Here is a 26739-nt window from a genome sequence, read left to right as displayed (position 1 = left end):
CTCACCTCACTGTGATGATCAATTTGAAGAAAGAAGTTCAACAGCAGGCTGAAACAGTGTAAACGAAAATGGACAGCGCTTTCTAAGGTGATAATTAATTCAAAACACCGATATACATTTTAGAGTTTATGCATAGACTTCTGAGCACAAGCCCGAAAAAATGACCAGAATTAAAATGATGATTGTGCCATTATACAATACATAGCCTACCTCATATTATGCATGGCAGAAAAACATAAAACAAAACTGATTTAAGATGTATTTGATACATAATTGGTCTAGCCTTTTGAGTGTGGACTGTATTATTATGCATACTGGATGGACTGGTTACCTTATGCTACGTTCCAAAATGTATATCCATGAATCTGGGAGAGAACGTATAGCCCTAGGCGATGCTGTTGGTTCATTGATTGTGCAGGGCGGCTTACAGTTAGCCTACGTGAACAGTGAATTTGTATTTGATTTTGAATAGCCTAGTAATAGGGATTTTATTTATTTACATAATGAATTACCTTTAGCGATACAGAATCTCACCACCATGCGTTTCTAGTTTATCCGCTATCCCTTTCTCGAGCACGCATGTCAACAGTTTAGTGAAATGTGTTTCGTTGCGAAAACATGTCACTATCGATGTTCCCGAACAGATTTTCACTTTTTCCAAATGAAGCACTGGGTAGCTGCAGGAACAAGGTTGGAGCATACAGAGTTTGGGTGGAATATCACCTGTCGGGCAGCGAGAGCATACTCCTCAAACAACGGTTGATGCGTGGAGTGAAATAAGTGTTCTTGTATTTATTTCTCAGCTGCTCATATTATGCTCGGCTATAAAACCATTGTAGCCTAGAAAATGGACCGGCGGGAAAGCTCGCGGCCTCCATTCCCTATTCGAGCGCATACAGATGACATGTCCTGCCCCTTCTAAATCGAAATTAATTTTGACATACTAGTAAAGACAAGATTAAGTCGAGAATAGTCTGACGGGTGAAAATCAGTTGAGAGAACAGCTGTGCAGCCTGAGGCAAGGAACAGAGCTCAAACTTTGTTGCCATGGAGAATAAGAGCAATTCCTCCCAGCTGCCCACTGCACTGAGGCTAGGAAACACTATCACCACCGATAAATCTACAATAATCGAGAATTTCAACAAGCATTTTGCTACGGCTGGCCATGCTTTCCACCTGGCTACCACTACCCCGGCCACCAGCTCTGCACCCTCCGCTGCAACTTGCCCATGCCCCCCCGCTTCTCCTTCACACAAATCCAGACAGCTGATGTTCTGAAAGAGCTGCAAAATCTGGACCCCTACAAATCATCTGGGCTAGACAATCTGGACCCTTTCTTTCTAAAACTAGCCGCTGAAATTGTCGCAACCCCTATTACTAGCCTGTTCAACCTCTCTTTCGTAACGTCTGAGATCCCCAGAGATTGGAAAGCTGCCGCGGTCATCCCCCTCTTCAAAGGGGGTGACACTCTAGATCCAAACTGTTACAGACCCATATCCATCCTGCCCTGCCTTTCGAAAGTTTTTGAAAGCCAAGTTAACAAACAGATCACCGACCATTTCGAATCCCACCGTACCTTCTCCGCTATGCAATCCGGTTTCCGAGCTGGTCATGGGTGCACCTCAGCCACGCTCAAGGTCCTAAACGATATAATAACCGCGATCGATAAAAGACAGTACTGTGCAGCCATCTTCATCGACCAGGCCAAGGCTTTCGACTCTGTCAACCACCGCATTCTTATTGGCAGACTAAACAGCCTTGGTTTCTCAAATGACTGCCTCGCCTGGTTCACCAACTACTTCTCAGATAGAGTTCAATGTGTCAAATCGGAGGGCCTGTTGTCTGGACCTATGGCAGTCTCTATGGGGGTGCCACAGGGTTCAATTCTTGGGCCGACTCTTTTCTCTGTGTATATCAATGATGTCGCTCTTGCTGCTGGTGACTCTCAGATCCACCTCTACGCAGACGACACCATTTTGTATACATCTGGCCCTTCATTGGACACTGTGTTAACAAACCTCCAAACGAGCTTCAATGCCATACAACACTCCTTCAGTAGCCTCCAACTGCTCTTAAACACTAGTAAAACTAAATGCATGCTCTTCAACGAACGCTGCTTGCACCCGCCCACCCGACTAGAATCACTACTCTCGACGGGTCTGACCTAGAGTATGTGGACAACTACAAATACCTAGGTGTCTGGTTAGACTGTAAACTCTCCTTCCAGACTCACATTAAGAATCTCCAATCCAAAGTTAAATCTAGAATCGGTTTCCTATTTCGCAAACAAAGCCTCCTTCACTCATGCTGCCAAACATGCCCTCGTAAAACTGACTATCCTACCGATCCTTGACTTCGGCGATGTCATTTACAAAATAGCCTCCAACACTCTACTCAGCAAATTGGATGTAGTCTATCACAGTGCCATCAGTTTTGTCTCCAAAGCCCCATATACTACCCACCACTGTGACCTGTACGCTCTTGTTGGCTGGTCCTCACTACATATTCGTCGCCAAACCCACTGGCTCCAGGCAATCTATAAAATTACTGCTAGGCAAATCCCCGCCTTATCTTAGCTCATTGGTCACCATAGAAACACCCACCCATAGTGTGCGCTCCAGCAGGTATATCTCACTGGTCATCCCCAAAGCCAACATCTCCTTTGGCCGCCATTCCTTCCAGTTCTCTGCTGCCAATGACTGGAACAAATTGCAAAAATCTCTGAAGCTGGAGACACTTATCTCCCTCACTAACTTTAAGCATCAGTTGTCAGAGCACCTTACCGATCACTGCACCTGTACACAGCCCATCTGAAATTAGCCCGCCCAACTACCTCATCCCTATATTGTTATTTATTTTGCTCATTTGTACCCCAGTATCTCTATTTGCACATCATCTCTTGCACATCTATCATTCCAGTGTTAATACTAATTGTAATTATTTTGCACTATAGCCTATTTATTGCCTTACCTCCATAACTTGCTACATTTGCACACACTGTATATATATTTTGTTGTATTTTTGAATTTGTGTTTTGTTTTACCCCATATGTAACTCTGTGTTGTTGTTTTTAATCACACTGCTTTGCTTTATCTTGGCCAGGTCGCAGTTGTAAATGAGAACTTGTTCTCAACTGGCTTACCTGGTTAAATAAAAAATTAAATAAATAAATACAATTATTTCTCAAATCATCAATAGCCTATAGTCGCACCATGCAGACCATCTATGCTTTGATTTCTAAGACATTCTAAGGTTTGTATCATTCACAACTAAAGTTGCCAAATAACTATAAATCTAGCATACAGGACCTGTTTCAAGTGATTACTTTTACGCTCAATATAGCCACGTCATACAGTGCATTCAGAAAGTACTCAGACCCCTTGATTTTTTCCACTTTACATAAGTATTCAGACCCTTTGCTATGAGAATCGAAATTGAGCTCAGGTGCATCCTGTTTTCATTGATCATCCTTGAGATGTTTCTAAAACTTCATTGGAAAAACCAAGCCATGAGGTCGAAGGAATTGTCCGTAGAGCTCCGAGACAGGATTGTGTCGAGGCACAGATATGGGGACGGGTACCAAAACATTTCTGCAGCATTGAAGGTCCCCAAGAACACAGTGGCCTCCATCATTCTTAAATGAAAGAAGTTTGGAACCACCAAGACTCTTCCTAGAGCTGGCCGCCCGGCAAAACTGAGCAATCGGGGGAGACGGGCCTTGGTCAGGGAGGTGACCAAGAACCCGATGGTCACTGACAGAGCTCCAGAGTTCCTCTGTGGAGATGGGAGAACATTCCAGAAGGACAACCATCTCTGCAGCACTCTACCAAATCAGGCCTTTATGGTAGAGTGACCAGACAGAAGCCACTCCTCAGTAAAAAAAGGCACATGACAGCCCACTTGGAGTTTGCCAAAAGGCACCTAATGGACCCTCAGACCAACAAAATGCTCTGGTCTGATGAAACCAAGATTGAACTCTTTGGCCTGAATGCCAAGTGTCACATCTGGAGGAAACCTGGCAACATCCCTGCAGTGAAGCTTGGTGGTGGCAGAATCATGCTGTAGGGATGTCTTTCAGTGGCAGGGACTGGGAGACTAGTCAGGATCGAAGGAAAGATGAAAGGAGCAAAGTACAGAGAGATCCTTGATGAAAACCTGCTCCAGAGCACTCAGGACCTTAGACTGGGGTGAAGGTTCACCTTCCAACAGGACAACGACCCTAAGCACACAGCCAAGACAACGCAGGAGTGGCTTCAGGACAAGTCTCTGAATGAAATCTAGTGGCCCAGCCAGAGCCCGGACTTGAACCCGATTGAACATCTCTGGAGAGACCTGAAAATAGCTGTGCAGCAACGCGCCCCATCCAACCTGACAGAGCTTGAGAGGATCTGCAGAGAAGAATGGGAGAAACTCCCCAAATACAGGTGTGCCAAGCTTGCAGCATCATACCCATGAAGACTTGAGGCTGTAATCGCTGCCAAAGGTGCTTCAACAAAGTACTGAGTAAAGGGTCTGAATACTTATGTAAATGTGATTTCAGATGTTTTTTTTTGCAAAGATTTCAAAAAAACTGCTTTTGGTTTATCATTGTCAGATATTGTATAGATTGATTAGGGAAAAAAACAATTTAATCCATTTTAGAATAAAGGGTCTGAATACTCGCTCCGTAATGGGAAAAATATCCTTTATATTTTTTTCAGTTTAGTTCAATTATATTCTTCCTACTATAAAATCATATAAAATAAAATAATGGCACGGGACTTACAGTGAGGGAAAAAAAGTATTTGATCCCCTGCTGATTTTGTACGTGTGCCCACTGACAAAGAAATTATCAGTCTATAATTTTAAATGGTAGGTTTATTTGAACAGTGAGAGACAAAATAACAACAAATAAATCCAGAAAAACGCATGTCAAAAATGTTATGAATTGATTTGCATTTTAATGAGGGAAATAAGTATTTGACCCCTCTGCAAAACATGACTTAGTACTTGGTGGCAAAACCCTTGTTGGCAATCAAAGAGGTCAGACGTTTCTTGTAGTTGGCCACCAGGTTTGCACACATCTCATGAGGTATTTTGTTCCACTCCTCTTTGCAGATCTTCTCCAAGTCATTAAGGTTTCGAGGCTGACGTTTGGCAACTCAAACCTTCAGCTCCCTCCATAAATGTTCTATGGGATTAAGGTCTGGAGACTGGCTAGGCCACTCCAGGACCTTAATGTGCTTCTTCTTGAGCCACTCCTTTGTTGCCTTGGCCGTGTGTTTTGGGTCATTGTCATGCTGGAAAACCCATCCACGACCCTTTTTCAATGCCCTGGCTGAGGGAAGGAGGTTCTCACCCAACATTTGACGGTACATGGCCCCGTCTATCGTCCCTTTGATGCGGTGAAGTTGTCCTGTCCCCTTAGCAGAAAAACACCCCCAAAGCATAATGTTTCCACCTCCATGTTTGACGGTGGGGATGGTGTTCTTGTGGTCATAGGCAGCATTCCTCCTCCTCCAAACACGGCGATTTGAGTTGACGCCAAAGAGCTCGATTTTGGTCTCATCTGACCACAACACTTTCACCCAGTTCTCCTCTGAATAACCCTCCCCATTCAGATGTTCATTGGCAAACTTCAGACGGCCCTGTATATGTGCTTTCTTGAGCAGGGGGACCTTGTGGGCGCTGCAGTATTTCAGTCCTTCACGGCGTAGTGTGTTACCAATTATTTTCTTGGTGACTATGGTCCCAGCTGCCTTGAGATCATTGACAAGATCCTCCTGTGTAGTTCCTGGCTGATTCCTCACCGTTCTCATGATCATTGCAACTCCACGAGGTGAGATCTTGCATGGAGCCCCAGGCCGAGGGAGATTGACAGTTCTTTTGTGTTTCTTCCATTTGCGAATAATCGCACCAACTGTTGTCGCCCATTCCAGCCTTGTGTAGGTCCCTCACATCCTTGGAGAGCTCTTTGGTCTTGGCCATGGTGGAGAGTTTGGAATCTGATTGATTGATTACTTCTGTGGACAGTTGTCTTTTATAGAGGTAACAAACTGAGATTAGGAGCACTCCCTTTAAGAGTGTGCTCCTAATTTCAGCTCATTACCTGTATAAAAGACACCTGGGAGCCAGAAATCTTTCTGATTGAGAGGGGGTCAAATACTTATTTCCCTCATTAAAATGCAAATCAATTTATAACATTTTTGACATATGTTTTTCTGGATAAATTTTTTGTTACTCTGTCTCTCACTGTTCAAATAAACCTACCGTTAAAATTATAGACTGGTCATTTCTTTGTCAGTGGGCAAACGTACAAAATCAGCAGGGGATCAAATACTTTTTTCCCCTCACTGTATAAGCATAGCTTGTCAGCTAAATGAACAAGCCTACAGCCTTTGGCCTTGAGCATAGCCAGGTAACATACAGTAGGGCCAACTAATATTCTGTTCTTCTGAAATACATTTTCTTCATATCATGTTTGTTTATACCTGACTAAAATAAATAATGGATTTATTGTGATGGTGTATATTAAATTGATATAGACGACTTTTTTTTATGTAGATGTTCAAAAGACGCACATCAGCAGCTTGTATGTGCGGAGGCCTGGAGATGCTAAACGTGTTTATGTTTACGGTCAATTACCGTGAGACCGGCAGTCTTTTGCATGACAATAACCGGCTGACAAAATGTCATGACCGCCACAGCCCTACCGTCCCCCCACCCTCCCTACTGAACATTTATGTTGGTGACCATGTACATTAGCCTGGCCAATTACCGTAACCTAAAATTCCAAGACCGTCACAGCCCTAGCCCCAGAACAGCAACACAATTAGACCCAACCAAATCACCGCTTGGTATGGCAACTGCTCGGCATCTGACCACAAGGCGCTACAGAAGCCTATAACTTCTTGCCTATATTTCTTTTTGAAAAGACGATAAATAGAATTGCCGCTGACCAATTGTCCGGGAGAACAAGAAAAAATCCCATTACAAAATAATGCTTTTTAGCCTATTCATTGATGGAAATACATTTGACTGGTCATGCTTATAAGTCTATAGCTTAATTTGCATAATTTGATGGAATTAACTTGGCGCGTGTGTAGGCTACAGTATATTCTTTATGTACATTACCGTTCAAAAGTTCGGGGTCACTTACAAATTTCGTTGTTTTCCATGAAAACATACATGAAATGAGTTTGAATAGGAAATATAGCAAAATGAATAGGAAATGTAGTCATTGACAAGTTTAGAAATAATGATTTTTAATTGAAATAATAGTGTCCTTCAAACTTTGCTTTCGTCAAAGAATCCTCCATTTGCAGCAATTACAGCTTTGTAGACCTTTGACATTCTAGTAATCTGAAGAGATTTCACCCCATGCTTCCTGAAGCACCTCCCACAAATTGGATTGGCTTGATGGGCACTTCTTACGTACCATACGGTCAAGCTGCTCCCACAACAGCTCAATAGGGTTGAGATCCGGTGACTGTGCTGGCCACTCCATTATAGACAGAATACCAGCTGACTGCTTCTTCCCTAAATAGTTATTGCATAGTTGGGAGCTGTGCTTTGGGTCATTGTCCTGTTGTAGGAGGAAATTGGCTCCAATCAAGCGCCGTCCACAGGGTATGGCATTGCAAAATGGAGTGATAGCCTTCCTTCTTCAAGATCCTTTTACCCTGTACAAATCTCCCACTTTACCACCACCAAAGCACCCCCAGACCATCACATTGCCTCCACCATGCTTGACAGATGGCATCAAGCACTCCTCCAGCATCTTTTCATTTGGTCTGCGTCTCACAAAAGTTATTCTTTGTGATCTGAACACCTCAAACTTCGATCCGTGTGTCCATAACACTTTTTTTTCAATCTTCCTCTGTCCAGTGTCTGTGTTATTTTGCCCATCTTAATATTTACTTTTTATTGACCAGTCTTAAATATGGCTGTTTCTTTGCAACTCTGCCTAGAAGGTCAGCATCCTTCTTCACTGTTGATGTTGAGACTGGTGTTTTGCGGGTACTATTTAATGAAGCTGCCAGTTGAGGACCTGTGAGGCATCTGTTTCTCAAACTAGACACTCAAATGTATTTGTCCTCTTGCTCAGTTGTGCACCGGGGCCTCCCACTCCTCTTTCTATTCTGGTTAGAGACAGATTGCGCTGTTCTGCGAAGGGAGTAGTTCACAGTGTTGTACGAGATCTTCAGTTTCTTGGCAATTTCTCGCATGGAATAGAACAACATTTCTCAGAACAAGAATAGACTGATGAGTTTCAGAATAAAGTTATTTGTTTCTGGCCATTTTGAGCCTGTAATCGAACCCACAATTGCTGATGCTCCAGATACTCAACTAGTCTCAAGAAGGCCAGTTTTGAAACCACTTGCATGTCCGGTGCACTTTAGACAATGGTTAAACTAAACGTTCTGATCTGTTGCATCAGACTCATTGCTTTTTAACCCATAAGAGTCTAAACCAGGCCTGGGCAATTCCAGTCCTCGGGGGCCTGATTGGTGTCACACTTTTGCCCAATCCCTAGCAAACACAGCTGATTTAAACTAATTGCATTTTTAACTGAAGATCATGATCAGTTGATTATTGGAGTCAGGTGTGTTAGCTGGGGCAAAAGTGTGACACCAATCAGGCCCCCGAGGACTGGAATTGCCCAGGCCTGGTCTAAACCCTGTCTAAACCGGGGGGGAGGGGTTCTAATAAGCTACACTACCGGTCAGAACTTTTAGAACGCCTACTCATTCAAACGTTTTTCTTTATTTTTACTATTTTCGACATTGTAGAATAATAGTGAAGACATCAAAACTATGAAATAACACACGGAATCATGTCGTAACCAAAACAGTGTTAAACAAATCTAAATGTATTTTATATATTTGACATTCTTCAAATAGCCACCCTTTGCCTTGATGACAGCTTTGCACACTCTTGGCATTTAACCCCTTGTTTTTGGCACTAATCAGTCTCCATATATACTGTACTTCCATTAATTTTTTCAACTGGTACCGAGGGACCTTCAGACGAGTCTTGTGAGGCCTGTGGGCGTCCTAGATCAAAACAACTGACATGTGTTCGTGAGAGTATCACCTTTCCAAACTGTTCGGCCGCTACAGACAGAAGTTGGCAGATCGGCTGTACCAACTTCAGACGAGTCCCAATACGCTTGTGGGGTTTGTAGAGCAAAACAGAGAACACTATCGTGTTCGTGAAAGGCTCATCTTTCCATAGAGTGGTCATAATAGTTTTGTTGGCCAAACCGGTTCGACGCTAGACGATTTTGTGAGAAGACCGATTTTTGGGATGTCTCATGGTCTGACAAACATCGCTCTAGCTCTGTCACCTTTCACCGCAGATGGGATAGTGCGACAACGCAAAAAAAACAGATCTCTAGCTTAAAGTGACAGAATTTTATGGGGATTTTGTATTATGCTAATTAGATTTATGCTGAGGCGCAGACATCGACCTTAGTTAACTTTTTTTTAATGTAGCCTAGGCCTACTGGTTGTATGAATTTGGGATCTATCTTCCCACAACTGTCCCAGAGTCTGTTTGGAATAGGATATTTCTTTAATGACAAGCTGACCAATAGAATAGGTCAACTTTTCTACTATGGGGGATAATGTCACGATACCAACATTCTACAAATGATACGATACAGTGGGGAAAAAAAGTATTTAGTCAGCCACCAATTGTGCAAGTTCTCCCACTTAAAAAGATGAGAGAGGCCTGTAATTTTCATCATAGGTACACGTCAACTATGACAGACAAATTGAGAAAAAAAAATCCAGAAAATCACATTGTAGGATTTTTAATGAGTTTATTTGCAAATTATGGTGGAAAATAAGTATTTGGTCACCTACAAACAAGCAAGATTTCTGGCTCTCACAGACCTGTAACTTCTTCTTTAAGAGGCTCCTCTGTCCTCCACTTCGTTACCTGTATTAATGGCACCTGTTTGAACTTGTTATCAGTATAAAAGACACCCGTCCACAACCTCAAACAGTCACACTCCAAACTCCACTATGGCCAAGACCAAAGAGCTATCAAAGGACACCAGAAACAAAATTGTAGACCTGCACCAGGCTGGGAAGACTGAATCTGCAATAGGTAAGCAGCTTGGTTTGAAGAAATCAACTGTGGGAGCAATTATTATGAAATGGAAGACATACAAGACCACTGATAATCTCCCTCGATCTGGGGCTCCACGCAAGATCTCACCCCGTGGGGTCAAAATGATCACAAGAACGGTGAGCAAAAATCCCAGAACCACACGGGGGACCTAGTGAATGACCTGCAGAGAGCTGGGACCAAAGTAACAAAGCCTACCATCAGTAACACACTACGCCGCCAGGGACTCAAATTCTGCAGTGCCAGATGTGTCCCCCTGCTTAAGCCAGTACATGTCCAGGCCCGTCTGAAGTTTGCTAGAGTGCATTTGAATGATCCAGAAGAGTATTGGGAGAATGTCATATGGTCAGATGAAACCAAAATAGAACTTTTTGGTAAAAACTCAACTCGCCGTGTTTGGAGGACAAAGAATGCTGAGTTGCATCCAAAGAACACCATACCTACTGTGAAGCATGGGGGTGGAAACATCATGCTTTGGGGCTGTTTTTTCTGCAAAGGGACCAGGACGACTGATCCGTGTAAAGGAAAGAATGAATGGGGCCATGTATCGTGAGATTTTGAGTGAAAACCTCCTTCCATCAGCAAGGTCATTGAAGATGAAACGTGGCTGGGTCTTTCAGCATGACAATGATCCCAAACACACCGCCCGGGCAACGAAGGAGTGGCTTCGTAAGAAGCATTTCAAGGTCCTGGAGTGGCCTAGCCAGTCTCCAGATCTCAACCCCATAGAAAATCTTTGGAGGGAGTTGAAAGTCTGTGTTGCCCAGCGACAGCCCCAAAACATCACTGCTGTAGAGGAGATCTGCATGGAGGAATGGGCCAAAATACCAGCAACAGTGTGTGAAAACCTTGTGAAGACTTACAGAAAACGTTTGACCTGTGTCATTGCCAACAAAGGGTATATAACAAAGTATTGATAAACTTTTGTTATTGACCAAATACTTATTTTCCACCATAATTTGCAAATAAATTAATTAAAAATCCTACAACGTGATTTTCTGGAGTTTTTTTTCTCATTTTGTCTGTCATAGTTGACGTGGTACCTATGATGAAAATTACAGGCCTCTCTCATCTTTTTAAGTGGGAGAACTTGCACAATTGGTGGCTGACTAAATACTTTTTTTCCCCCACTGTACCAGGCCAAGTATTACGATACCGAGTAGTATTGCAATACTTCGGTGGAAGAAAATCTGTGGCCAAGCGTCCCGTTCGCCGGACACTTTCTCGTTTTCTAAACTTCTTCAATACAACACATTTAATTTAACTTTACACTGTTCAGTGTATAATAGAATGCTGCATAGAATGGCTGATTTGCTCATATTTGCAAAGGCCTACCTGTGATTTGGCTGGAGGAATGGGAGGAAGGAATAAACATGCATAATAATCTGCATGTCATTGTGTCAGTAAGGGGAAAACACTGCATTAAACCTTCTTTACTCTTCAGTTAACACAGACACACACTCTCCCTCCCTCACACACTCTGTTTCCCTCACTCTCATAAACACACACAACTCTCTCGCTCTCTCCCACAAACACACACTGCTCCCAACTTTTCAAAGGTTAGGCACCAAACAGAATTTAAGGAGCACCAGAAAGAAATAGATTTTTGATATAGTTTAGGATTACATTAGGCTTATATGAATCCTACCTTTGAAGCACATCTCATGAGTAGCAGACCCTTATCCTTTCTTCCTGTGCCAATCAAATTTGCCTAAACCTACTGTCAAGTTAACAAGTTGTTAGCTAGATAGGTAACATGACTGACCGTTGTTTGTAAACAAACCAATAATTAGCGACCCGAGATTAGTTTAAAAACAGCCCAGGACATGGTTTGTGAAATTATATAAAATGCGTGTGAATTCTGCTAGAAATAAAAAAGGTATTTCTGGTAATATGGGTCATATTCTTTTAACCGTTTAAGCTAGAGACAAGCCGTTGCTGTAAAGCTGCAAGCATGCCTGTTGCGAGCGGTGCTCAATTTAATTTTCCCTCTCTGACACTCAGCGGCTGCATGTCAGTGAACTTGAAAAGTCTACTCAGACTGATCCGTGCTCTTGGTTACAACAGGCGATTAAATGATACAATGTATCAACATTGCTCGCTGCCGCGCTGCTCCAATGTACAAATCTAACAACAGAAGACTCATCAGGGTCTGGCATCCCCACTTGCCATCACTGCTAAATTATATGTTTAAAAAACATTTGGAGGAATAGATACACATGAAGAGCGGCCAGAGAGAAGCAGGGGAAAAGTGCTGCATGGTAAATCCGACGTCTGCATTTATGGTGATATGGCCTCTGCAGATGTCAGGGCTTCGCCGAGCAGCGCGGAGCTGTTGTGACGGAACTTGTTAAGGAAGTGAGTTTGTGTTTATACAGGACCTCCCACCCTCACCTACCGTCAACCAATCATGTCAATGTGGAGCTATACGGAGCTCTCCGCATTGTTACAAAATTTGAGAGGTGCACAATGATGCGGTCCGGAGTTCAATTTGGCCTCTGCGTGCCTCTGGAGGTGCCGCATTTGCATAAGACAATCCATACCGCGCCTCCGACCACATTTTCAGATCAAGCATAAATTGGCTCTTACGGTAGTCCCCAGTCACCTGTCACATGGTGTTTGTTTACAAGCACACAACGACCAGAGCCTTGTGAGTCACTCACTGTCGTGCAGCATGCACTAGCTGATCTATTTACAGTATGCAATTCACAACCAAATATTTGTTTTGTGCGTGCAGCAAACTGCATCATTAAGTTTTGGTACCGTGACATTACCGTGGTAACGGTATATACCGTGCAACGCTAATGGGGAATAGTAGATTGACATAGGCTAGGGATTTTGCTGTTCATTACTGGCCTTATTGGCTGAAGAAAAGTAAATGTGGACATCTTCAAAGTGCACATCAGAATTTGGTAAGAAGGACCGCACATAGTTGCATCCTCGACTTGCGTGTTCTGTTAATATGAATTACCATAATCTAAATGTGATTTATGTCATTCTGAGCTCCGTGGGTTGACGCACTAATCAGGTTACGCACTCAATGCATATGGGTCTGGCAGATTTCTCAAATGTCCGGTCAAATGTTGCCGGTCAAATGTCCCAGCACATCACTGGGGCAGAGCTTCCTGTCATCCAGGACCACTGACACCGCCTGGTATAGAGGAAGGCCCTAAACATTGTCAAAGACTCCAGACACCCAAGTCATAGACTGTTCTCTCTGCTACCGTACGGCAAGCGGTACCGGCGCGCCAAGCCTGGGACCAAAAGATTCCTTAACAGCTTCTACCCCCAAGTCATAAGACTGCTGAACAGTTATCAAATGGCTAGCCGGACTATTTGCATTGACCCCTTATTTTATTATTATGTATTATTTTTGCACTGACTCTCTTGCACAGGCTTGATGTACACTCACTGGACTAACCTCACACACACACACGCATATTGACGCCACACACATTCACACACACTGCTGCTACTCTGTATATTATCTATACATAGTCGCTTTACCCCTACCTACACGTACATATTACCTCAATTATCTCGACTAACCTTAACCCCTGCACATTGACTCAGTACCAGTACCCATTGTATATAGCGTCATTATTGTTATTTTATTGTGTTCCTATTTTTCCTTTAGTTTATTTAACATTTGTTTTTTTGGTATTTTATTTTTTACTCTACATTGTTGGTTAAGGGCTCGTAAGTAAGCATTTCATAGTAAAGTCTACAGCTGTTGTATTTCACATATGTGACAAAAAAATTGTCACAACTACTTGACACATTGGAAAGAATAAACCAAAAACAGTGCAAATTGGAATGCTATTTGGCTCTAAACAGAGACTACACAGTGGCAGAATACCTGACCGCTGTGGCTGACCCAAAACAAAAAAAACAAAAAACTAACTATGTACAGACTCAGTGAGCATAGCCTTGCTATTGAGAGAGGGGTCGCCATAGGCAGACCTGGCTCTCAAGAGAAGACAGGATATGTGGCCACTGCCCACAAAATGAGATGGAAACAGAGCTGTACTTTCTAACCTCCTGCCATATTTCCCTCAAATTTCACAAACCTCAAAGAATTCAAACACAAATTGACAAACTCCAATATACATGTTAGGCGAAATACCGCAGTGCGCAATCCCAGCAGCAGAATTTGTGAACCGATGCCACAAGAAAACGTCAACCAGTGAGTCAGAAACACCAATGCAAATACAGCCTATATTTATCTGCCTATTCATTTCCTCCCCGTCAGTCGTACATTCTACTATTTGCACTTTGTCACAACACTGTACACAGCTTATGAAACTTTAAAATGTTATACTACATTTAACCGCTAATATATTATTTAAAAGTGGTTATTTTCTTGAAACTTTGTTTGTGTAATGTTTATACTGTTAATGTCTGATTAATATCGTTGTTTAATTTCGCAGTCGGTTTTTGTTGTTGTTTTGTTTATTTCGCTTGCTTTGGCAATGGAAACATGTTTCCCACGCCAACAAAGCCCCTTTGAATTGAATTGAATTGAGAGAGCGAGAAAAGCGATGGAGACGGGAAGAAAGGACACAAATAGCGAGACTCCTTAACGCACTGACTGTACCATAAAAACACAAAGGACTATAAAGCAATGGCATGTCCTTGGTACTTGTATGCCCTTCACAGTCTGTAAGCCTTCCTTCCTTATTGATACAACACAATAACCTGTCTGCTGCCATAGAATCCTGCTAGCAGCTTACAGGGAGACTAGTCTGACTATCGGCCACACACCAACGACTGAACAGAACACGGTCCTTAGGTGTCGATCAATAGTTACAGATCACAATATTATTTCTGGACGATCCAGACGCCTCCAAGTAACGGTTTACTTATTTTTTTATATACAGTGGGGAGAACAAGTATTTGATACACTGCCGATTTTGCAGGTTTTCCTACTTACAAAGCATGTAGAGGTCTGTGATTTTTATCATAGGTACACTTCGACTGTGAGAGCCGGAATCTAAAACAAAAAAACAAAAAATCACATTGTATGATTTTTAAGTAATTAATTTGCATTTTATTGCATGACATAAGTATTTGATACATCAGAAAAGCAGAACTTAATATTTGGTACAGAAACATTTGTTTGTAATTACAGAGATCATACGTTTCCTGTAGGTCTTGACCAGGTTTGCACACACTGCAGCAGGGATTTTGGCCCACTCCTCCATACAGACCTTCTCCAGATCCTTCAGGTTTCGGGGCTGTCGCTGGGCAATACGGACTTTCAGCTCCCTCCAAAGATTTTCTATTGGGTTCAGGTCTGGAGACTGGCTAGGCCACTCCAGGACCTTGAGATGCTTCTTACGGAGCCACTCCTTAGTTGCCCTGGCTGTGTGTTTCAGGTCGTTGTCATGCTGGAAGACCCAGCCACGACCCATCTTCAATGCTCTTACTGAGGGAAGGAGGTTGTTGGCCAATATCTCGCGATACATGGCCCCATCCATCCTCCCCTCAATACGGTGCAGTCATCCTGTCCCCTTTGCAGAAAAGCATCCCCAAAGAATGATGTTTCCACCTCCATGCTTCACGGTTGGGATGGTGTTCTTGGGGTTGTACTCATCCTTCTTCTTCCTCCAAACACAGCGAGTGGAGTTTAGACCAAAAAGCTATATTTTTGTCTCATCAGACCACATGACCTTCTCCCATTCCTCCTCTGGATCATCCAGATGGTCATTGGCAAACTTCAGACAGGCCTGGACATGCACTGGCTTGAGCAGGGGGACCTTGCGTGCGCTGCAGGATTTTAATCCATGACGGCGTAGTGTGTTACTAATGGTTTTCTTTGAGACTGTGGTCCCAGTTCTCTTCAGGTCATTGACCAGGTCCTGCCGTGTAGTTATGGGCTGATCCCTTACCTTCCTCATGATCATTGATGCCCCACGAGGTGAGATCTTGCATGGAGCCCCAGACCGAGGGTGATTGACCGTCATCTTGAACTTCTTCCATTTTCTAATAATTGCGCCAACAGTTGTTGCCTTCTCACCAAGCTGCTTGCCTATTGTCCTGTAGCCCATCCCAGCCTTGTGCAGGTCTACAATTTTATCCCTGATGTCCTTACACAGCTCTCTGGTCTTGGCCATTGTGGAGAGTTTGGAGTCTGTTTGATTGAGTGTGTGGACAGGTGTCTTTTATACAAGTAACGAGTTCAAACAGGTGCAGTTAATACAGGTAATGAGTGGAGAACAGGAGGGCTTCTTAAAGAAAAACTAACAGGTCTGTGAGGGCCGGAATTCTTACTGGTTGGTAGGTGATCAAATACTTATGTCATGCAATAAAATGCAAATTAATTACTTAAAAATCATACAATGTGATTTTCTGGATTTTTGTTTTAGATTCCGTCTCTCACAGTTGAAGTGTACCTATGATAAAAATTACAGACCTCTACATGCTTTGTAAGTAGGAAAACCTGCAAAATCGGCAGTGTATCAAATACTTGTTCTCCCCACTGTATACAGTACCGGTCAAAAGTTATAGAACACCTACTCATTCAAGGGTTTTTCTTTATTTGTACTATTTTCTACATTATAGAATAATAGTGAAGACATCAAAACTATGAAATAACATATGGAATCATGTAGTAACCAAAAAAGTGTTAAACAAATCAAAATATATTTGAGATTCTTCAAATAGCCACCCTTTGCCTTGATGACAGCTTTCACACTCTTGGCATTCTCTCAACCAGCTTCATGACGTTGTCACCTAGAACGCATTTCAATTAACAGGGGTGCCTTCTTAAAAGTTAATTTGTTGATTTTCTTAATGCGTTTGAGCCAATCAGTTGTGTTGTGACAAGGTAGGGGTGGTATATTTGCACTGCCCCCCCCCACCCCATCCTTTTTACGCTGCTGCTACTCTGTTAAGTATTTATGCATAGTCACTTTAACTCTACCCACATGTACATATTACCTCAACTAGCCGGTGCCCCCGCACATTGACTCTGAAACGGTACCCCCCTGTATATATAGCCTCCCTACTGTCACTTTATTTTACTTCTGCTCTTTTTTTTCTCGACACTTTTTTTGTTGTTGTTTTATTTTTACTTTTTTGTTTAAAATAAATGCACTGTTGGTTAAGGGCTGTAAGTAAGCATTTCACTGTAATGTCTGCACCTGTTGTATTCGGCGCATGTGACCAATAAAATTTGATTTGATTTGATTTATACCGAAGATTGCCCTATTTGGTAAAAGACCAAGTCCGTATTATGGCAAGAACAACTCAAATAAGCAAAGAGAAACAACAGTCCATGATTACTTTAAGACATGAAGGTCAGTCAATACGGAACATTGAGAACTTTTAAAGTTTCTTAAAGTGCAGTTGCAAAAACCATCTGTTCAAATAAACCTACCATTAAAAGTATAGACTGATAATTTCTTTGTCAGTGGGCAAACTTACAAAATCAGCAGGGGATCAAATACTTTTTTCCCCTCACTGTATGTATTCACCCCCTTTGCTATGAAGCCCATAAATAAGATCTGGTGCAACCAATTACCTTCAGAAATCACATAATTAGTGAAATAAAGTCCACCTGTGTGCAATCTAAGTGTCACATGATCTCAGTATATATATATATATATATATATATATATATATATATATATATTACACACACACACACAGTGGGGAGAACAAGAATTTGATTTACTGCCGAATTTGCAGGTTTTCCTACTTACAAAGCATGTAGGTCTGTAATTTTTATCATAGGTACACTTCAACGGTGAGAGACGGAATCTAAAACAAAAATCCAGAAAATCACATTGTATGATTTTTAAGTAATTAATTTGCATTTTATTGCATGACATAAGTATTTGATCACCTACCAACCAGTAAGAATTCCGGCTCTCACAGACCTGTTCGTTTTTATTTAAGAAGCCCTCCTGTTCTCCACTCATTACCTGTATTAACTGCACCTGTTTGAACTCGTTACCTGTATAAAAGACACCTGTCCACACACTCAATCAAACAGACTCCAAACTCTCCACAATGGCCAAGACCAGAGAGCTGTGTAAGGACATCAGGGATAAAATTGTAGGCCTGCACAAGGCTGGGATGGGCTACAGGACAATAGGCAAGCAGCTTGGTGAGAAGGCAACAACTGTTGGCGCAATTATTAGAAAATGGAAGAAGTTCAAGATGACGGTCAATCACCCTCGGTCTGGGGCTCGGTCTGGGGCTCCATGCAAGATCTCACCTCATGGGGCATCAATGATCATGAGGAAGGTGAGGGATCAGCCCAGAACTACACGGCAGGACCTGGTCAATGACCTGAAGAGAGCTGGGACCACAGTCTCAAAGAAAACCATTAGTAACACACTACGCCGTCATGGATTAAAATCCTGCAGCGCACGCAAGGTCCCCCTGCTCAAGCCAGCGCATGTCCAGGCCCGTCTGAAGTTTTCCAATGACCATCTGGATGATCCAGAGGAGGAATGGGAGAAGGTCATGTGGTCTGATGAGACAAAAATATGAGCTTTTTGGTCTAAACTCCACTCGCCGTGTTTGGAGGAAGAAGATGGATGAGTACAACCCCAAGAACACCATCCCAACCGTGAAGCGTGGCAGTGGAAACATCATTCTTTGGGGATGCTTTTCTGCAAAGGGGACAGGACGACTGCACCGTATTTAGGGGAGGATGGATGGGGCCATGGATCGCGAGATCTTGGCCAACAACCTCCTTCCCTCAGTAAGAGCATTGAAGATGGGTCGTGGCTGGGTCTTCCAGCATGACAACGACCCGAAACACACAGCCAGGGCAACTAAGGAGTGGCTCCGTAAGAAGCATCTCAAGGTCCTGGAGTGGCCTAGCCAGTCTCCAGACCTGAACCCAATAGAAAATCTTTGGAGGGAGCTGAAAGTCTGTATTGCCCAGCGACAGCCCCGAAACCTGAAGGATCTGGAGAAGGTCTGTATGGAGGAGTGGGCCAAAATCCCTGCTGCAGTGTGTGCAAACCTGGTCAAGACCTACAGGAAACGTATGATCTCTGTAATTGCAAACAAAGGTTTCTGTACCAAATATTAAGTTCTGCTTTTCTGATGTATCAAATACTTATGTCATGCAATAAAAAGCAAATTAATTACTTAAAAATCATACAATGTGATTTTCTGGATTTTTGTTTTAGATTCAGTCTCTCACAGTTGAAGTGTACCTATAAAAATTACAGACCTCTACATGCTTTGTAAGTAGGAAATATATATATATATATACACACACATACATACACACACACCTGTTCTGAAAGGCCCCAGATTCTGCAACATCACTAAGCCACCAAGCAAGCAGCACCATGAAGACCAAGGAGCTCTCCAAACAGGTCAGGGACAAAGTTGTGAAGAAGTACATATCAAGGTTGGATTATTAAAAAATACCAGAAACTTTCAACATCCCACGGAGCACCAATAAATCCATTATAAAAAAATGGAAAGAATATGGCACCACAACAAACCTGCCAAGAGAGGGCCGCCCACCAAAACTCACAGACCAGGCAAGGAGGGCATTAACCAGAGGCAACAAAGAGACCAAAGATAACCCTGAAGGAGCTGCAAAGCTCCACAGCGGAGATTAGAGTATCTGTCCATAGGACCACGTTAAGCCGTACACTCCACAGAGCTGGGCTTTACAGAAGAGTGGCCAGAAAAAAGCCATTGCTTAAAGAAAAAAATAAGCAAACACATTTGGTGTTCGCCAAAAGGCATGTGGGAGACTCCCCAAACATATGGAAGAAGGTACTCTGGTCAGATGAGACTAAAATTGAGCTTTTTGGCCATCAAGGAAAACGCTATGTCTGGCGCAAATCCAACACCTCTCATCACCCCGAGAACACCATCCCCACAGTAAAGCATGGTGGTGGCAGCATTATGCTGTTGGGATGTTTTTCGTCAGCAGGGACTGAGGTTCACCTTCCAGCAGGACAATGACCCTAAGCATACTGCTAAAGCAACACTTGAGTAGTTTAAGGGGAAATATTTAAATGTCTTGGAATGGCCCAGACCTCAATCCAATTGAGAATCTGTGGTATGACTTAAAGATTGCTGTACACCAGCGGAACCCATCCAACTTGAAGGAGCTGGAGCAGTTTTGCATTGAAGAATGGGCAAAAATCCCAGTGGCTAGATGTGCCAAGCTTATAGAGACATACCTAAAGAGAATTGCAGCTGTAATTGCTGCAAAAGGTGGCTCTACAAAGTATTGACTTTGGGGGGGGTAAATAGTTATGCATGCTCAAGTTTTTTTTTTTAACTTATTTGTTGTTTGTTTCACAATACAAAATATTTTGCATCTTCAAAGTGGTAGGCATGTTGTGTAAATCAAATGATACAAACCCCCCAAAAATCCATTTTAATTCCAGGTTGTAAGGCAACAAAATAGGAAAAATGCCAAGGGGGGTGAATACTTTCGCAAGCCACTGAAGCGTTCTCATGCTCTCGTCTCTTTGCAGCAGACATATAGTGAGCAATATGTTTGGAACATCCAATCGTAGTATCAAATCACAATGCATATAGAATTGTGAGAATGGCAATACATACACACACTACATGACCAAAAGTATGTGGATACCAGCTCATCAAACATCTCATTCCAAAATCATGGGCATTAATATGGAGTTGGTCCCCCCTTTGCTGCTATAACAGCCTCCACTCTTATGGGAAGGCTTTCCACTAGAGGTTGGAACATTGCTGCGGGGACTTGCTTCCATTCAGCCACAAAAGCATTTGAGGTCGGGCACTGGTTGGGCAATTAGGCCTGGCTCGGAGTCTGAGTTCCAATTCATCCCAAAGGTGTTTGATAGGGTTGAAAAGGTGGCATCCTATGACAGTGCCACGTTGAAAGTCACTGAGCTCTTTAGTAATGCCATTCTACTGCCAGTGTTTGTCTATGGAGATTGCATGGCTGTGTGCGCGATTTTATACATCTGTCAGCAAGGGGTGTGGCTGAAATAGCCGAATACACTAATTTGAAGGGGTGTCCACATACGCGATATATACAAAAGTATCTTATCGGCACCTAAGTATCTTTATAATATCGTATCATGAGGTCCCTGGAAATTCCCAGCCCTAACACCTTACCTATGAAGGACTGGAACCACTATCCTTGATCCAGATTACCCTTGTAAACACGAACCTCAGCGGCAGAGCTACAAGCTGCTATTTAGCCTTCATCTGAATCTTTTAGACTAACCTTTACTTGGCGTTGGAATTGAGAAAATGTTCATTTATTAAATTAAATAAATGTTAGCTCCATGAAGTAATCCAAACATGTATACTCCGTAGGGCTGACCCCAATTAGTCGACTTGTCAATTGTATTCAGACCCTTTAAAGTACTTTGTTGAAGCACCTTTGGCAGCGATTACAGCATTGAGTCTTCTTGGGTATGACGCCACAAGCTTGGCACACCTGTATTTTGGGATTCTCTCTCATTCTTCTCTGCAGATCCTCTCAAGCTCTGTCAGGTTGGATGGGGAGCGTTACTGCACAGCTATTTTCAGGTCTCTCCAGAGATGTTCGATCGGGTTCAAGTCCGGGCTCTGGTTGGGCCACTCAAGGACATTCAGAGACTTGTCCCGAAGGCACTCCTGTGTTGTCTTGGCTGTGTGCTTAGGGTCGTTGTCCTGTTGGAAGGTGAACCTTCACCTCAGTCTGAGGTCCTGAGCGCTCTGGAGCAGGTTTTCATCAAGGATCTCTCTGTACTTTGCTCCGTTCATCTTTCCTTCGATCCTGACTAGTCTCCCAGTCCCTGCTGGTGAAAAACATCCCCACAGCATGATGCTGCCACCACCATGCTTCACCGTAGGGACGGTGCCAAGTTTCCTCCAGACGTGACGCTTGGCATTCAGGCCAAAGAGTTCAATCTTGGTTTCATCAGACCAGAGAATCTTGTTTCTCATGGTCTGAGAGTCCTTTAAGTGCCCTTTGGAAAACTCCAAGCGGGCTGTCATGTGCCTTTTACTGAGGAGTGGCTTCCGTCTGGCCACTCTACCATAAAGGCCTGATTGGTGGAGTGCTGCAGAGATGGTTGTCCTTCTGGAAGGTTATCCCATCTCCACAGAGGAACTGTAGAGCTCTGTCAGAGAGTGACCATCGGGTTCTTGGTCACCTCCCTGACCAAGGCCCGTCTCCCCCGATTGCTCAATTTGGCAGGGCGGCCAGCTCTAGGAAGATACTTGGTGGTTCCAAACTTCTTCCATTTAAGAATGATGGAGGGCACTGTGTCTTGGGGACTGTTACGGATACAGGTATCCTGTGTCCTGTGTTTTTCTCTCCTTCTGCCCTAATCACAGGTGTCCTGTATGTTCCTGATTGGTGGTCGTTGAGGTGTCTGCTGATTGGACCAATCAGTGAACATTCCTGTTAATTGCACCACCTGTTATTCGTTGTTCAATCACACATCCCATGTTATAAAAACCAAACTTGTGTGTGTTGGTTAGAGAGAGATTTTGCCATATGTGAGTATGGACACGGTGGTGTCCTGTGTGTTGTGTACTCACTAAGTTGTTGGTTACCCTATTGGTAACTTTGTTAGAAGCCATTTCTTTATGTGAGTTTGGATACTGTTGTGTCCTGTGTATTGTGTACATACTTTATTGCTGATTACCCTGTTTTGTAGCTTGGTGTGTTTCTGGGAAAAGGGGAGTTTAAGCTAGATGCCCTTGGGCGTACATTACCCGTAGGAAGAAATCTGTCTATAAACACCAGTTAGACCTGAGCGGACCACCCACTGTATTTTTGTATGGTAGCAGTAGCCTAGCGGTTCTTGAGGCAGGCAAGATCAGTTTAGGGGTTTTACACTATTGTTTCATTTCTTGGGTCCTGCTCAGCCCTTTTTCCCAAACCTTTACCGTGTGTTTAGTAATAAACCATTTATGTTTGACGGTAGTTCATGGTTGTTGTGTCATTTTTTGGTTCTCACTGTTCCAGGTCACACTTATAATTTGCATAATTTATGTTACGGGTCTCATGTCCATCCACCCTAGACGTTTAGAGCCACGGGGTTCGTAACATAAAGTGGGGGTTCGTCCGGGATCTATCCCGTGTTACTCATGCAAATTAGCAAGTGTCTGGTTCAGTGTTGAGCTTGGCAGCTGTACTACCTGTTTTTTTTGTGTGTTCGGTAGTCGACGGCTCGTGTTGCTAGTAGGATGGCTACTTTTGAGTTGGAGGCATTTTTGGAAAACCCTACGTGGGAGGTTTTTGATAATTGCCGTAGAGTGGATCTACAGGCTTTGGCTGACCACTTTTCTGTACCCATACCGAGGGGTTTAGTGAAAGCAGAAGTTAGGGAAGTAGTGCTAGCGATATTGTTAAACGAGCGAGTGCTTGAGTTACCGCCGCCTGAGTCTGCTGCTCCTGTAGGGGATGTGGTTGCTACGCCTGTAAGCCCATCAGTGTCTGAGGACGAGACTAAGGCTCCAGCCACATTGCCCCGTTATGACCCACTCTCCCCACTGACTGACAGTGATGCCAGGATCGATGTCCGCTCGACACGGCTCCAAATGGAGGCGGAAGAGCGGGCACAAATCAGGCAAGACAAGCTGGAGATGCGTAAGCTAGAGGCAGAACAGGAGACGCGTAAGCTAGAGGTAGAACTGGAGACGCGTGAGGCTTGATCAAGAACTGGAGACGCGTAGGCTTGATCAAGAACTGGAGACGCGTAAGATGGAACTGGAGGGTGCGTAAAATGGAACTGGAGGCAGAAACAGCGAGGTTAGTCGCTGCTCATACTATGCCTGCTAGTGAGCCATCCTCACCAGCTGTGTCGGCTGCTACGTTTGATATTAGTAGGCAGATCACCTTGGTACCTGTGTTCAGGGAGTCAGAGGTTGATTCCTATTTCAGTGTGTTTGAACGTATAGCGGTAGCATTGAAATGGCCCGAAGAGGTATGGTGCCTATTACTTCAGTGTAAACTAACAGGTAAAGCTCAAGAGGTTCTGGCAGCGCTACCTCTTGAAGACAGTTTGAATTATGAAGTGGTCAAAGCTACTGTTCTTCGGGCCTATGAGCTTGTTCCTGAGGCATATCGACAGAGATTTAGGTCTCATAAAAAGTCTCCTACTCAGACTTATGTGGAGTTTGCTAGAGACAAAGGAAATCTGTTTGACAAATGGCACAGTGCTAGTAAAGTAACTGATTTTAACTCTCTACGGGAGTTAATCTTGTTAGAAGAGTTTAAAAATTGCTTACCGGAACGCATTGTAGTTTATCTGAACGAACAGAAAGTATCCTCACTGTCGGAAGCGTCTGTTTTGGCAGACGAGTTTGTGTTGACGCATAAGAGCGTGTTTTCGGCTCGGTACGGAGAGCAGGGCTGCGGAGTTGCTAACTTTTAGTCCTAGTCGACCAGCAGTACATCCAGCACGCCCAAAAGATGTGCGTCACTGTTTCTATTGTCATAAGGTGGGACATATGGTTAATGATTGCTTTCTGCTAAAACGCAAACCGGGGATACCTCAGCACGCCAGGCCGCCAACGGGTGTTGGGCTGATTCGACGCGTTGTCAGGCCGGAATCAAGACAGAAGCCTCATAGTGAATGTGGTTTGAAAGTCCCTGTCCCAGATCACAGTTATGAACCGTTCATTTTGAGGGGTTTGTTTCTATATCAGATGACGAGCGTCTCAGCGTCCAGTTAGAATCCTCAGAGATACTGGTGCGGCGCAGTCGTTCATACTAGCTGATGTGTTGCCCTTGTCTAATAATACATATTGTGGTTCCAATGTGTTAGTACAAGGAATTGAAATGGGATTTGTCCCAGTGCCATTGCACTTTGTGAACGTACACTCTGAGTTAGTCAGTGGATTGTTCAGAGTGGGCGTACGTCCTATGTTGCCAGTAAAAGGTGTGACATTTATAATGGGCAACGATATTGCCGGAGGAAAGGTAATACCCGTATTGGAGGTAATGGATAAAAGTGACCAGTCTCTCTCCGAGGAGCTGGCACAGGGTTATCCAGATGTGTTCCCCGCTTGTGCTGTCACACGTGCTCAAGCACGACAAGTGGGTGAAGTGGGTAGATTTGTCAGACACGATTCTTTTCAGAGAGTGTGACCCAGAGGATAGTTCGGGTGCTACCTCTGGTAAGCTGGTGCAGTCTGACCAACAGCCCAGAGAAAGGAAGAAGGATGTGGAACTTGTTGCTGAGGCAATACAGTTACCAGTTACTCGTGAGCAGCTGATCGCTAACCAACAGGTTGACATTAGCCTGGCTAAATGTTTTTCTAGTGTTGTCTCAGAGGAGGAGCTAAAGAAGAAAAACATGGCATACTTCATTGATGGTAATCTCTCATGCGTAAATGGACATCCCATGTTGACGCTGGCGGAGATTGGAATGCTGTTTACCAAATAGTGATTCCTACAGCCTTTCGACAAAATGTTTTATCCCTCGCTCATGATCACCAGTGGTCCGGACATCTGGGAGTCACCAAGACGTATGATCGAGTTTTGCGACATTTCTTTTGGCCTGGCTTAAAGCAAGATGTGGCTCAGTTCTGTCGGACTTGCCACACCTGTCAAGTAGTTGGGAAACCGAACCAGGTTATTTCCCCGCGCCTCTTTGTCCCATACCGGCCATAGGTGAACCATTCGAACATGTGATGGTTGATTGTGTTGGACCATTACCAAAAACAAAATCTGGTAACCAGTTTATGTTGACAATTATGTGTGTGGCCACCAGGTACCCAGAGGCCATTCCTCTGCGAAGGATTACTGCTCCAGTGGTGAGTAAAGCGTTGATCAAATTCTTCTCAACTTTTGGATTACCTAAGGTGATACAAACTGATCAGGGTACGAATTTCCTTTCTACACTTTTCAAACAAGTGTTAAAATCCTTGTCAGTTACACACCGTGTGTCAAGCGCATATCACCCAGAGTCTCAGGGTGCGCTGAACGCTGGCATCAGACACTGAAGTCTATGCTCCGTAAATATTGCATGGAATCTGAGAAAGATTGGGATGAGGGAGTTCCTCTAGTGTTGTTTGCTGTCCGTGAGACAGTACAGGAATCCCTAGGGTTCAGCCCAGCTGAACTGGTGTTTGGACACACCATGAGAGGACCTATGAAAGTCCTTAAGGATCAGTTTTTGTCACAAGAGTTGTGTGTGAAAGAAAATGTGTTGGACTACGTTAGTCGCTTTCGTGAGCGCCTCACATGCTGCCTGTGCTCTAGCAAAGGAAGCACTGTCTTCCTCACAGAAACGGATGAAACGACACTATGACACACAGGCTGTTTCTCGTTCACTGCAGCCAGGTGACCGAGTTCTTGTGTTGTTGCCTGTGCCAGGAGCGTCATTGTCAGCACGTTTCTCTGGTCCTTATGTCATTGAAAAGAAACTAACTGAAACTGACTATGTGATACAGACTCCTGATAGAAAACGCCAATCTCGTGTGTGCCACGTTAACATGTTGAAGACATACCACACCAGACCCGTCCACTCAGGTAGACAGTCCAGAGAAACTGGCCGAGTTGGCTTTCTCTGTTGCTGCTACGGCTGTAGTGGGAGGTCATGTTAATGATGTGGACGGAGATGGTTTGGAGTTGCGCAATACTCAGCAGCAGTGTGCTAGATTGCCCAATTCAGAGATGCTGCTGTCTCTCCCGGT

The 26739-nt window shown here is 43.7% G+C and overlaps 1 protein-coding gene across 3 annotated transcripts in view; it reads right to left on the bottom strand.

The window, feature by feature from the left end:
- LOC121552256 (ATPase family AAA domain-containing protein 2B-like) overlaps positions 1-26739 on the bottom strand; it is a 159972-nt gene that overhangs the window by 128073 nt on the left and 5160 nt on the right. The window contains exon 1 of one of the 3 annotated variants that reach the window (XM_045211310.1): positions 6-169. The exons of the other annotated variants lie outside the window; for them this stretch is intronic. The gene's annotated coding sequence lies outside the window, so the exon portion shown is untranslated. Of the gene's footprint in view, positions 1-5; positions 170-26739 lie in introns of those variants that run through there. 3 annotated transcript variants of the gene reach the window in all.

This window comes from Coregonus clupeaformis, chromosome 36 (genome assembly GCF_020615455.1).
Source record: "Coregonus clupeaformis isolate EN_2021a chromosome 36, ASM2061545v1, whole genome shotgun sequence".
In the NCBI taxonomy this organism is placed as follows: Eukaryota; Metazoa; Chordata; class Actinopteri; order Salmoniformes; family Salmonidae; genus Coregonus; species Coregonus clupeaformis.
Note: the sequence above shows the minus strand (reverse complement) of the source record. Positions and strands in the feature narration are given on the sequence as shown.